Source organism: Nothobranchius furzeri, chromosome 11 (genome assembly GCF_043380555.1).
Source record: "Nothobranchius furzeri strain GRZ-AD chromosome 11, NfurGRZ-RIMD1, whole genome shotgun sequence".
In the NCBI taxonomy this organism is placed as follows: Eukaryota; Metazoa; Chordata; class Actinopteri; order Cyprinodontiformes; family Nothobranchiidae; genus Nothobranchius; species Nothobranchius furzeri.
This window is the reverse complement of record NC_091751.1, coordinates 59,875,414-59,887,846: the sequence shown is the minus strand read 5'-3', so window position 1 is coordinate 59,887,846 and position 12,433 is coordinate 59,875,414. Positions and strand designations below refer to the sequence as shown.

Genomic DNA, 12,433 nt, shown 5'->3' with positions numbered 1-12,433 from the left:
CAAACGGTCAGCCAACAGTCTCACTGTTAACTCTTAGAGAGCGAAGCGAGGAGAACGGTAAATGATGCAGTGCACTCCTTTGCCGTTCGGCCCCCGTCACCATCAGTTCCCCTTTGCTGTGCTCAGTCACCGCAGAGCAGCTCCAAAAACACATCAGTCTACATCAGACCCACTTAATCAGTCTGCATCTACTGCTTTGCTGTGACTTGTTGGACTAAATGCTAAGCTAAAACTAATGCCTGATGATGCATGTGATTAATTGAGGGTTGCTGCATGCAAACAAGATTAACTTTTAGTATGAGATATGTCATTTAACTGCTGCTAGGATTTTTTTTTCATGACATTCTAGCTAAAATAATGAGCCACTTTGTTCTAAAACTGTACACAGACAAGTTCCACCCATCTATATTATTAGGCAGTCTCATGATTTAGCAGTTGGTGATTATTTGTTGGAATGCTCATTTAAATGGAAGCAAAGCAACGCAGCAACACAAAACGCTCATTGTAGTGATGTGTCGGTCGCGAACGAACCGGCTCTAAGAGCCGGCTCTTTGAAGTGAACGACGGGAGTCGGCTCGTCATTGGGAGCTGTCCCCTCCCCCCTCCCCTCTTGCTTTGGTGAAAGCTACAGGCGATTGGTCAACATGTGTAACTGCGTGTCCAGGCTGTCCACACACAGAGCAGTAGGGGCGGGGAAGAGGGAGGATCAGACTCAGACACACAGCAGAGCATTTGCGGGTGGAGGGAGACGAGAAGGAATGAGGAGGAGGAAAAAGGCGAGCAAGAGCGAGGAGAGTGTGACGTAGACGGTGAGAAAATGAGCTCCAGCAGTCGGGAAGTGGAGATTTCTTAAAATGTTCAGTTATTAAATCCATAGAAATTATAAATAATTGATATATTGCTTTTTTTACATTAGTAAGTCATTTTGCATATAGTTTTGCATTATTTTGGTTGTAAATGTACTCTATGCAACAGAAAATCTGAGGAGCCACTTGGGAGCCGAAAGAGCCGGCTCTTTTTGGTGAGCTGAGCCAAAAGAACCGGCTCTCTAAACAGAGCCGTAATTCCCATCACTAGCTCATTGAGCAAAGCTGTCTCTTCTTTCTATGTGCACAGCTGCCGATGTTGTACTCTAAGTATAGGTATAATTTACCTGCTGTTGTGTTTGAGAAATGTTTGGGAAAGAAGACAGTGTGTGTTTGCAGCTGCCTGCATGAAGCTGGCTCAGTGTGTGGAGAGAAAAGCAGAAATGGTCTCTGCAGACAGAACCAAGCACCGAGCTGCACTTTGGTCATGCAGTGATAAGTGCCCGGAACAAGTGAAACATCTCTAACTGACTAAGTGGAGAGTACACCGAGCATCCAAGTAGAAGGGTGGGTGTGGAGGGGTGGCAAGTCAATGTGGGTGTCTGGTAACAACAGGTGAGAAGATGAAGGTTTAATCATCACCACTTCTTTTTCATTACACCTGTTCTTTGCAGCTCCAAGGACAGCCTGTACGTGTTCTATGGTTGTTCTGCTTTCATGACAGAACAATATGCCTGATTGGACTGGTTCAAGATAGCTTTTAGGAATGTTCTATGCTGCTTTAAGCAGCTTTTAATTGGTGCATTATGTGAGAATGGACCTTCTAATGAAGCAGTAGACTAGCATGCTCCTGAGGACATCTTTGTCATTCTTTTGACTAAATGGTTACAAATATGATCCCTCCTTTGAAGACTGATATTCAATGTAGCGACCAAAAACTAATTAAAGCCTACTGCTGTCTTTATTAGAGCACTGCCTGGATTACCTTATTTCTATTTATTGTGTAATATTTGGAGGGGACTGGCCTTTTGTGTGTTTCCAAGCGTTGTTGCTGTGCTGTCAACAGTATAATTATGGTATTTTGTTGTCTGTAATGGTAAACTTTTGACCGCAAAATGGTAGAGTAGAAGCAGCTAGTAGGAAACTGTGACAATGATAGAGTATTCTTCCTCTGTGTACTCTCAGCTGCAACTGTGTGTGTGTGTGTGTGTGTGTGTGTGTGTGTGTGTGTGTGTGTGTGTGTGTGTGTGTGTGTGTGTGTGTGTGTGTGTGTGTGTGTGTGTGTGTGTAAATGCACTCGTGGGAAAAACAGTGTGTCACCGCTGGTATTTTGTTCGGTACGACCGCATACATAATGTGCTAATACCCAACGCCTGTTTTGCCAGCAGATTTATGCAGATGAGGTGCATCTGTACTTTCTGCCAGTATTAGCATTTTATTCTCACATCTCAGGGGTTCAGCTGTTGGAGGAGTAAGATGATGAAATCAGTGACCTGAAATGGACAAGTTTTTTTTAGACTTTTCTTTGATTGTGTCTAGCGGACCAAGTGGAACATTTGTGTGCAATTGATGTGTGTCGTGACTTATTGTCACTCAGACCTATCGGTCACTTGTCCTTTGGCCTGGAGGTAATAGAGCATACTTAAATATGTACAAGCTGGCTGATATTCTATAATTTTTACTGAGTTTATGTTCAATCTTTTTCATGGTCATGAGTGGGATTAGTAGTCATCTGTCTTTTCTGTTCCCATTAAATGACAGAATAGACTAACAAAGGCAGCTAGTTATAAAATGTCGATGTGACAGTGAGTGTACTGTCACTGTATCCTGATTGATCATGCTCCCTGGCTGCTTGGCCAAGGGGATGTCTCTTTGGCTGACTGGTTAGTGCGCATGACTCTCACCAGGAAGTCTGGGGACTGAATCCCGCCCGGGCCCTCGCTTCTACACCTTGCCACAATTACATTAGCTTTTAGCCAATTTAGCCTTTATTAGTAGGGCTGTGGTTTATCTCAAGTCTGTTTAGAGATGAACCTCAGCCTTACTGTGTGTGTGTGTGTGTATATATATATATATATATATATATATATATATATATATATATATATACACACACACACATTATAATTTGGTCAGTATTTTAACATGGTCACTAAACACTATCTAGTTCATATTTTAAACCAGTGCATAGACTTATTTTGGTTGATAATCGATCATTTTTGTTTTTATGCACACAGTTCAAAACTGTCTATTTTTTCACAAGAGCATTTATGCTCTGAAGTGGAAACAGGAAACTATTGCCGGATATGACGCTACATGGTGTGTGTGTAGGCCATAAATAAATGTGCATCAAAATGGGTTTGGCCTGTCATCTCCCTTCTTTTTGCTGACTCTCATAGAACTGACATCTATGAGAGAGACAAAAACTCAACCACAACACAAGTTTAGAGTTTAATAAGGTTGGGTGTGTTCATTATTTGGAGGGGTAGGACAAAACAAGAACATGCTGGTAAAGTAACATGTGATAAACCAAGTTTCTTCAGTTTGTTTTAAACTAAATCAAATGTGACAGAATACTGTTTTACCTCTTTAGACATTTGTCACAGAAAAATATTTACTTTTTTGCTCTTTTGTTTTATTCATATTTTTCTCCCAATGAATCTCAAATGATTTAATATGTTTCAGATGTTACATTTTTCAATCCTTGCTTGTTTAGTTTGTTCTCTAGAAAAATCAGAGGTTCATATTTGTTTTGCTTTCCTGCTGCCAGTTATAACATTTGTATTATGCTATTATTATTATTATTATTATTATTATTATAAATGGATGTATTCATGCAAGAAAACTAGAATGTATTTATTTTCCATTTTTTGTGATGTCTTTATGCAAAAAATTTTACCTCCAGTCTTGCAGACAAATGAGAAAAACATAAACCAGTTATTTTCTTTGAAACGTGTTATTGTGGGTACAGCCTTGATATGAACCAGTATTTGTTGCACAGTCGGTTACTAATCTGGTGTTAAACAATAACTAAATGAACGAATGAGGGATAGACACAGGAAAGAAATATGCACATGCATGTGATTGTTTTCAGCAGAATTGTCACTAACTGGTGATTTAATTATGAAAATGCAAATATTAAAACATTTCTTTTTCTCCCATCTCTTCGGTTGCCCCAAACTGTCAAAGTAAGCTAGTCAAACCGTCAGCGAAGACGCTCAAAGTTTTGTGGAAAATTTACAAGGATTGAAACAATCTATAAAATTATCTCTGTTAGGATTCTACGTTTAGAAGGTTTAGTAATTAACAGTAGCACAATTTCTTTATTTGTCAAAATATTGCTATTTTATGTCTTGGCTGAATGTGCTCTGGTAACATCTAAACAAAGATTAACCATTTCAAAAACTCCAAATGTAAACAAACAGGGTCATAAACCACTAGGCCATTTTAATACGAATGAAGCTACATTAGTTTTATTGGTGAAATGATGAAATTGTTTTACAGCACATAGTGTGGTAAATCTGACAGTGACTGGCTCTAAATTTAACACATGAAGGATTACGTGTCACACAGCTTTCAGATATAGGGAAGTATAAACCAGCCCAGGAAGTAGTCTGTGCGTGTGATGATTTATATGTTTCATTTTAATTCAGCTAGATATTAAAGCTTGGACTCAAATTTTATTATACAGAATGTGTTGAGCTGTAATTCCAAGGTTGTTGTTTTAAAGTGTCATTTTATGGAGCTAGAGTAAGGAAAATATTAATGTAACTTGTACAAGTTTTGTAACATGTAACATACTTTATAACATAACTTGTTACACGTAACTTTCATTTTGTAGCTAGGGTGACCAGATCCCAACTTGCCAAATGTGTGACAGAGACTACTCAATGTGGGACAACGTGAAGTTCCAACGTAATGAGAAAAAAAACAAACATATTTTCTGCCTTTTAGCCCTAACATCACTGTTACATATACATAAAATGATTATTCTTATTATCATCATATATTTCTTGTATATATTTTATTTGAATTCAACATGAACAAGCATACAGCAAAAGCTTTACTATTTCCCAGTTCTTCTCAAGTAACCACAACATAACTCAGGCTCTCTGGGCCTTCTGTAGTGGCTCTGATCATTTTAATAGTACAGATAGGCCCACAATAATAAAAAATGCAGATGTAAGCAGCTTTTCAGAGTTTTCATTGAATGTTTTCCACAACAGAATGACAGTAAAAGTACCATTAAGATTTTAGATATATTTGTTTGTTTTTAATAAAGTTTCCACTAAAATCAGCATCTCATAGAAAAAAATCCATACTTTTTTGTTATTGTTTTCATACTTCAGAAACAAAACTTTTTTTTGAACATGACAACACATCTCTTCTAGATTTTAGGTGAGATAAATAAACATCAGATTCTAATCTCTAAAAACTTCAGATCTAATCTAATAATTGAGTTTCTTAGAGTAACTTTTTGCCTCAAGTTTCTGAGAATAAGTGATCAAAGCCTCCATTTATTCTCTCATTACTTCTTCACTGTGCTTTAAGGGGCTCAGCATGTGTGCAGGTATCTGAAACCGCAGCACCGTGTCTGTGTTAGAGCCTCCATTGTGTTTATCATGGATCTGTCTAATTACTGGAAAACCTGCTTTTGACCTCTTCATATCAGACTCCGCGCCGAGACATGAAAAAATGACTCAGAAACAACAAAGACTCTGTCGAGTATCTCTGAACATGTTTAACACACGAGTTTACAGCATTTTCTCCTCCGTGCTCACTCACGCTTGTTTTGGTGGTTCGGGTGCGCTCCACACACACTCCGGATCTGCGATAAAGTCCCGCCTCTGTTTGATTGACAGCAACAGGCAGATTTCTTCACAGTTTCTTTTATAAGATTGAAACTTGAAAGGGAAACTGTCAATAATGCGGGACATGAGTCTCAATTTGTGGGACACGTGAAAGTAATGAAAATGCGGGACTGTCCCGCACAAAGCGGGACAGCTGGTCACCCTATTTGTAGCGTGTAATTCACATTTTGTTATGCGTAACATTCATTTTTTAACACATGACTTTCATTTTGTAGCATGCAATTGTCGTTTTGTAACGCATAACTTTCGGTACGTGACATGAAGGTTTCATTTTGCTTGCAGAAAAAAAATATGTACACATTTTCAAATCACAACTCTCAAAACACACATCTCTTTCTACAGTTACAATTCCCAAGTCTACAGATACAAAACTCAAGGCTAAAAAGTCATAGTATGAGGCCAGAACAGTCTCAATAAGAATTAAGTCACACAACGTTTTCCACAAATGCACACGTTCATTCGGAAATCCACATTCTGTGTTTCACAAATATAATTCGGAGGAACACAAATGCACACGCTCATTCGGAAATTCACACTCTTTGACTCATAAATATAATGTGAAAAAATAAGTCACGCAACATTTTCCACAAATGCACACGCTAATTCTGAAGTTCACACTCTGTGGTTCACAAATATAATTTGTAAGAACACTTGTAATATAAACTCAGATCATACGAATTGCTGAACGTGCATTTACGAACAGCTTCTCATTTGTGAACCTTTCCGCGTTTGTGAGTGAAATCTGTGTGGTGCATTCACGGACAGCTTCTCATTTGTGAACCTTCCTGCATTCGTGAGAGAAATCGGTGTGCTGAATTTTGAGACTCTCCTAACGTCGCAGGTCAACAAACGTCACCATTGGCTAATGAACCTGTCAATCAAATATATGCTTCTGCCAGGGCTGTTCGCTTTCAGCCAATCATATGGCTCCTTATGTTACAGAACAGATCTGCTGTGCGCATAAGTCGGACACAATTTCCTGCATGTGTAGCTCGGGGGTGACTATGGATGAAGATATCGCGTTAGCGTTCATACTTGTTCAATTTTCAATTTTAATTCTGGTGCCTGTTAGCAGCTGAAACACATCCTCACGTGCTTGTGGATATCATATATTGTATATGGAGACATGACTGTAATAATAAGTAAAGGTTAGCAGCTGTAGCTTCAGTGTGCTCATAGGAAACATGACAAAAGAACACAAATCACATTTCTCTTTATGGCCTATATAGTTGTCATCATTAACGTTACATGATTTACAGAATACATGTGACCAACTAACATTTCATGTTCTACCACCGGATGATTGGATCAAAATATGAACCGATCAGATCTTAGATCAGGTGAGAGCCAGGCGTTTCCCGTCATCCCCTAGGTTTTGCAGCCAAGGGAGAACATCTGCAGCGCCTTGCTCCAAAATCTGCGGCTGCCTTGATCTCAAGTGGTTATCGTTGCCTACGTATGCATGACGTCAGAGCAAGTCGGCATCAAGTCGGACACAAATCTAACCGGTTACATTACATTACCAACGCTCCACCATATGGGTGGCCTCTTAATAATCTTATTCAGAAAAATTATGCATTTTTACTAAGTGAAAGCAAACCCCGTTAGGGGCAGAGACCTCTTGAAGCTCATATTAAACATTGTCTGCAGAGAAGGTAAGAGAAGCTAGTAAATCATCAGGCCTATTCCATGGGAGTGACTCTGAAAAGGAGCAAAAGCTCCAGGTCTTTATCTTGGCAGGTGTCTCTATTCTCCTGTGTTCAGGCTTTTGGTTACATCAGTTACTTTTCCTTTTAATGAGCTGCATATATTTCTAACACAGCCTTCAGTGACATCAAGAAAAAAAAATAACTTTTTAACTCTAAAAGACATTATTCTCATTCTGAGAACAAATGAACAAACTGTGTGTGGGTATGTGTGTCCAGTTGCAACTTAACACAGACTCAGAAGCATAGAGAATCTTCTCACAACACCTAATCATCCCTTGATCAAAAAACCAGTAGATAGAATCTTGTCATGTTATTCCATTTAATAAGTAGACGGACGGAGGTATAGTACAAGTTTTCAAGTGTAATGAAGATGATCGCAGGGTAACACAGTTCCCCTTAAATGTTGAGCAAAAGTTATGAAACGAGACAAAATTCAAACAATAACATGTAAAAATAAATGGATCTCCTGATAAGTAGGTGCTTCACCTTTAAATGTTTTTATTAGAGCTGGATACACAGGAAGATGCATGTTACTAAACCAACACTTGTAATGATAGAACATCTACATTTTGAAGAATTGTAGCATAGATGAAGTGAACAGCAGCCTTTTCAAATACATTCCTGGTCTAAAATAAATCAGGCTGACAAAGACTTTAAGGAAATACACAACTATAAATGAATTTAGACATCTATTTTGGGGTCTATCCTTTAGCATTTCATATTTACGACGGCAAATCCCTTGAATAACAATATACAGAATATTAACCTTAAAATGGACCACTCCTTCACTTTTTAACTTTCTTCCTTCCTGTCTCATTATTTTCTTTCTTCCTAACTCCCTACCTTCTCTCTCCTTCCTTCTTCACACATGTAATCATCTAGCCTCAAGTAAGTTCTCAACATACTGGACAGTGTGAAGATATGTGTCCACACACAAAAGAGTCTGAATGTTGCAACGGATTAATGTTGTCCTGCAGTTCCAACATTTCATGATCTGAAAGAGGACTGTCCAGTACAGGGACACTGATCCCAGGATGAGGTTCAGTCATGTATCCGTTCTCCTCCCATTCAATCTCTGGTGTCGGTATACCTGGAAAAAGAAAGTGTGTATGAGCATTGTGCAAAATGAATCTCAAGAAAACACATTTAATAAAGCCCTATCATGACCTTTTAACAATTACTTAACATCAATGATGTCAGGCAGAACCTAGCATCTCCATTATTTCATAAATTATTATTATTTTTTAAATTAATGGGCAGATTTTATGTTAAAACAGCAGTGAGAATATCACATCTGGAAGGTCTAATGCCTTGCATTTTGAACTTGCAGATGTGTCATGACTTTGTAATGTCATGACATTATAGTTGACAGTGTCCACTTCAGTAGAGGTGCACACAAACAGAACCGTAATTTCAACAGCCATTTTGTCTTGAATCCAAGAAGCGTAGAGCAGAGGTAGATTATCAAAGTGTTGAACATTTGATTTATAGTTAAGGATCAACTTGACATGTGATCAGTCATTTTAACAGAACATACATTTGCCCCTGGATCAGAAACAGGATTCAGAGCCTGGCCCAGATGCCACAGCTGATTTGGTGTCATGTTTTCCTCTGTCCTGATTGGATGGTTGTCCCACGCATCTCTAAAGACATCCAGGCTGGCCTGGATGCGAGACAAGAAAATATAGTGGCAACAAAACATGTGAAGGATGTTACTGATGTCGAGCAAGTCTTGGTCTTCCAGAGAGTGCAGGATGTAGTAATATAGACCAGTAACACTCATGAAGACATCACGCCACAGGCGCTCGATCCTGGATTTGGAGGGGGATTAAATAAAAGAAAATTATAATATACACACAAATTTACATGTCCATACATCCGTTTTCAACTTGAGTTATCTTTTGAATGGTCGCAGGTAGGGCTGCAACTAACGATTATTTTCATAATCGATTAATCTGTCGATTATTTTTTCGATTAATCGATTAATCGGTTTGTTATTGTTTAGCTATTTAACCTATACAAGTGATGGATGCATTTCAGTTAAGAACAAAAAAACATAAGAGAATTGTGCAGTTGACTGCAATCTATTTTATTGCACATGAACACAGTCAGCAGTATAAAATGAGCTAAACAGTGCAAAATATCAGTCCAGAATAATTTTTAGCATTAGCTGGAAGCCTGCTCCTTCCACCATGGATAGTGGCCTCATGTCTTTTACCAGCATGTTTAGAATAGAGTTTGTAAGTGGTATGAATTGCTGGGGGGTGAGTGTCTTCTTCCCCATGTAGTTGTCCATCGTTGCTTGTTTTTTTCTGCATAAGAAACACAAATAGACTGAAATAAGTACACATATAAAATAAAGCAGCACACACACTACAACACTAAATCAATATTATATTATTTGAATTATTTAACAATATACAGTGATCATTTATTTTGAGGGTTACGTTCTACAAAATAGCCCGCAACAGGAGATATTCAGAAAAAAAGTAAAACATTTTTTTACTATTAAAAAGCTCTAAGTAAGAAGCTCATGAGGTTTTTACTTTGAGTCGGGAGTGTTTAAATTAGCCAGAGAAATGTGAAAAATGTTTATTTTGTGTAATACTGTTTAAGAAACATGATAAAAATGTGTTGTGAGGCGTTTTACAGCGTTAGATAGTAAAACAGCCTTTTAATAGTAAAAAAATGACTTTTTCTGAATTTCTCCTGTATTTAAAAATTGAAAGCGTACAACTATGCAACGTTATATTCACCTGGACACAGCTTGTCTGTATATTTTTCTCCGCGGAGTTGTCCTTTTTTGAATGAGGAACATAGTTATGGGTTTGTGCCGTTTTTCTCTTAATGAGAACATTCTTATAAACAGACGTGCTAAATTTGGCAAGCGCATGATTCACAACACAGAGGAGATTCACGATTGCATCTAGTCAATCAGAAGTAGAACACCGCAGACTGACGCGGCAAAAAAACATGTTTAACATCCACTATAACGAACTCAGCTAAAACACTAAGTCCAGCTTGTTTATTTTCTGTTACTTACCGGGCTGGCTCTTCCAAATGACGGCTCACTTGACCGCGGTGCTCTTCCTCTGCTGCATCAGCCCCCACATGCTTTCGTCTCAAATGTGCTCCCATACTCGTGAGGTTTTTGTCCGGGGTTTCTCTTCAGTTTTGTCGCTTCTATTTTTCTTCCGTATTTCCTCTTGTTCCGCCATCTCTCACAGCAAGATGAGCGTCAGTAACGTGATACGTCATGAAAACCGAGGGCACCCATTGGCTCATTTCTTCTTCTACGGCTCCACTGGTAGATCAGTGGCTCATTACTGCCACACACTGGCGGCAAATTTAACAGCTTGTAACCGATGTCAGATTGTGGTAAAAAATAGACTTTATGCGGTAAAATATGATTATTAAACAACTAATCGATGACTAAAAAAGTTGTTAACTATTTTAATAATCGATTATAATCGATTAAATCGATTAGTTGTTTCAGCTCTAGTCGCAGGAGGACTGGTGCCTATCTCTAGCAGTCAAAGTGTGAGACGAAGGGTGCACCCTGGGCAGGTCAACAGGCACAGGCACGCGCGCACAGACACAAAGCTTCCAAATTAGGTTAAACTCACCGTTGATTGTGTACACTTTTTCCTGCAATGAAGCTGTTGGTGTCAGTTCCACGAACTGAGAACATTAATTCTGCAACACCTACATTTTCTCCGCCATGATCTCCTCTCACCATGAAAAAAAAAAAACATTAGAATCTCGCTTCAAACATTTTTAATGCACATCTATAACAATCTACATCAATTTGAGTCTCACAGAAATTTCCTTATGTACCTTGCTACTAAGTGAGTAAACAATAAACAATGTGGCATTATTAACCCTCTGCTGGGGAAATTTTTTTTGAAAGAGGGAAATGTTCACCCCCCCCCCCCCCATAGATTTTACTATATGACCTCAAATGGCATGTTATCTTTGATCAATAACACACTTTAGGCAAAAGCAGATTTGTAACAGGGTAACAGAGGGTAAAGTTGAGAATAACATGAATACCTCAGAGGAAAGCCATGCTCATTCACAGCTTCACTGAAGAAGGCAAGGTGGGTGTCTGCCCGGTTGTTGTCAGCTACCTTCAGGTACATGATCTATGTAATTCAAGCACAAACACTCTCATATGACACATTTTATAGGGGTCAAAACAATCAATTACCAAATGAAAGGTACAACAGCCATACAATAACATGTTAGATAATTAAATAAGTTAAGATCTGTGAAAACCAATAATAGCAATTATCTTCTATGAAAATATCTCAGTTATTAACGTTCATGCTTTTTCAAGCTCAGTTCGCTCCACTCTGATGGTCACCTGTTCCAGCCAGATACCTTCTTTCTAGGCGTTCAAAGTCGGAAACTCGCTGAGTAAACTGGGCGCTTAGAGGAGTATCTTCAGTTGTTTAAGACTGAGGGTAACGCTGCACACGCTGATTCGACTAGCATGGATGCTAATGATGTTAACATAAAAGAGGGCTTGCTTCGTCTCGCGCGCTAACGCCGCAAAGCACTATGGGATTAGTAGTCTTATTAGCGAAATCGCCCGGCGGGCCAGTTTAATATTATATATTTGATATTTGATTTCGCGGGGCAAATAAAAATAGACCAAGGCCTTGAGTTTGACAACCGTGGCCTAAAAAAATGGTACCTAGATACGCTAACTAAACAAATGTTCACTTGAGTTTAGCTTGATGTTAAACTAGATGAAGAATGGACCAGACTTCACGTAACGTCTGGACTGAATTTAACATAAAACATTTTACTTGATCATGAAGAACGCTTCTACTCATAATTCTATAACATTGCATCAATTACAACGAGGGAATAAGATAAAACTATTACTCACAGATTGTGACCGGTCCATCCTGCTCTGCCGCGTGAACTGCAATGCGCATGCGCACAGCAGATCTGTTCTGTGACATAAGGAGCCATATGATTGGCTGAAAGCGAACAGCCCTGGCAGAAGCATATATTTGATTGACAGGTTCATTAGCCA

The 12,433-nt window shown here is 38.7% G+C and overlaps 1 protein-coding gene and 1 long non-coding RNA gene across 5 annotated transcripts in view; one reads left to right on the top strand and one right to left on the bottom strand.

Moving 5' to 3' along the window:
- brinp2 (bone morphogenetic protein/retinoic acid inducible neural-specific 2) overlaps positions 1-12,433 on the top strand; it is a 368,978-nt gene that overhangs the window by 226,446 nt on the left and 130,099 nt on the right. The window lies entirely within an intron of this gene.
- LOC139061841 (uncharacterized) lies at positions 7,926-12,299 on the bottom strand. Of its 3 annotated transcripts, none has more exons than XR_011515499.1 (4): positions 11,440-12,299; positions 10,430-11,112; positions 8,924-9,698; positions 7,926-8,476 (listed from the first exon to the last, which is right to left on the bottom strand). It is a non-coding gene; the product is annotated as an uncharacterized lncRNA (long non-coding RNA). The 3 variants fall into 3 exon arrangements; XR_011515498.1 differs by having other exon boundaries at positions 10,430-11,531; positions 12,284-12,298; XR_011515497.1 differs by having other exon boundaries at positions 10,430-11,531; positions 11,770-11,788.